The following is a 2173-nucleotide window of genomic DNA, read 5'->3' as shown; positions in this document are numbered from 1 at the left end:
GAGTTTTGAAACAAAGATGGCCCTGGAGCTCGGTGGTCGGTGTACCACAACCAACTGAGAAGCTTCCGATGCACCCACGAGGGAAGCGCTCCTTTTCTTCTGCATGTTCGTCGGCGGGCCCTTAAACGCAGTGTCGGACCTTGGAAGCGGGGCCAGAGGGTAGATCGAAGAGGAAACCAAAGTGCTCAAGACCGTAGCAGGTTGTCTGCTGAGGCGTTTAACGAACGGCGAAGCCGTGGTAGAGAACAGGAAGGGGGGCGGCTTGGGCGAACGACGACCTCGTAGGAATACCAGACTGCGGTGACGTCACCGGCCGCATGAAAGGATTAGCAGGTTTTAGGGAAGCTGGCTGAGAAGGCGGGGGATGCGCGAGCTCCCCTCGCCGGCAGCCAACCTCCTCACGGAGGGTAGCGCCGATTGCAGCCTGCTAGGCAAGCCCATCCACATTGTCCTGTCGCAGAAACCGGTTCTCCTCGTGCAGCTCAATGACTACATCGCCTAGAAAAGAAAGGCTGGCGCAGGCTTCAGAGAGGAGATTTCTCATTGCAGCGACCTCTGCGCATAGGTCTGCAGAAGGGACGAAGTCTGCTCTGACTGGGGACGCCACTCGTTCGTCCGGGATGTTCACTGGATGACCGTCTTCCCTGGTTTGTTCACCGCGGTCGCTAGGCCTAGCGGGTGACGCTGCAGCCACACAGAGATTACACACGAATGGCTGCTTACCGGAGATCAGACACTGCAGTTCCTCGTCCGGAAGAACAATGCCCTTTCCGTGCTCCCGGCGTTTACACGCAGAACATCGAAAAACCTCCTGCCAGCCTAAGAAAGCGACGCAGCAGGGGAGACACCTGTCCTTACTTAGCGCCACCATGCGGCGCCATCACGCAGCCAATAATAATAATAATAATCAATCAATCAATCAATAAATCAACCTTTATTTTCAGTGCCCAGGAACAACCCTAAGGTCTTGGTGCTGGCACACCATATACAATACATTATTAAAAGAAACGTAAGACAGCACGGCACAACACACAATATCCCCGATATGACAGAAAAGCAAAAAAAAACAGCGCTGCAAGCTATGGCACTCGGCCAGCGAAACTTTCAAGGCACTTGAAAAAGGAAATATACAACAAAATACACAGTGCACATGATGGAGACAGAATGTACATATAAAACGAGAGTTTTGATTTTTGAAAAGTCACACTGCAATAAAGTATTACCCTAAAACGAGTGATGCCTTTGCGATGGCCCTTCTTGTCGAGACACACAACAAACAGAGCAACAAGTTTGACAGAAGAATAGCGAAAAAAAAACAATGGCAGGATTATAGACATAAATAATTAGACCAACAAATCGCAGAGATAATAAAAATGATGAATGAAACAACCAATTTATTGTTTATTAGTGTGTCAAGTAACGATGTGCTGGTGCGGAAAGAAAGAAAAGTGTACATCTCAGAGAAATGTAGAAAATAGCATTGTATAGTCTGAACAAGAATAACACACTTTGAGATACACACACGCCGACACACGCACATGACCCGAGCACATATGCAAACAAGGCATTGCAATCAATGCATAGCAATAAGACACTGCTGACCGCTATGGAGACTACAAGTGTAATACAACAAGGCATGCTTAAAACCCTGTACACTGAAACATGTAGACCGGAAAAAGATATTAGCTAAAGATCACGCCACAATGAAGGCATAAAACGTAGATACACAAGTGAATATCGAAACAATTAGCATACATACATAGTTAACCGACCCCGGCAGCATAAAGTGTGTGAATGCAGGTTACATACTAGGGCAAGCAAACTACTCCTGGTTTGTCAAGCGACGCAGTTTCTTACAAAAAGCTGGAAAGGGACGATGGAATACATCGAAACTTGCTGCGTTCATATTGTATAGGTGCTGAATGCGTACCACGGGACTCTTGACACGGGCAGAGACATGAAACGGTCTAGGTGCCCTGGTGTTGCCTGTCGGGGTTCTCAAAGTTATGGATGTAATGGGGGATGTAATGAGGGAATGAATTATAGATTCAAAAATTTTCGAAGCACTGCACAGGAGGGAAATCGGTCTATAATTTTTTTCATCTGTTTTTGACCCGGATTTGTGTACAGGTACAACTTTAGCAATTTTCCAACAGTTAGGAAACGTGCCAGT

Source organism: Haemaphysalis longicornis, unplaced genomic scaffold, assembly GCF_048455015.1.
Source record: "Haemaphysalis longicornis isolate Haplotype H1 unplaced genomic scaffold, Haemaphysalis longicornis Haplotype H1 scaffold_11, whole genome shotgun sequence".
NCBI classification, from domain to species: domain Eukaryota; kingdom Metazoa; phylum Arthropoda; class Arachnida; order Ixodida; family Ixodidae; genus Haemaphysalis; species Haemaphysalis longicornis.
The sequence above is the reverse complement of the archived record's forward strand: the minus strand, read 5'-3'. Positions refer to the sequence as shown.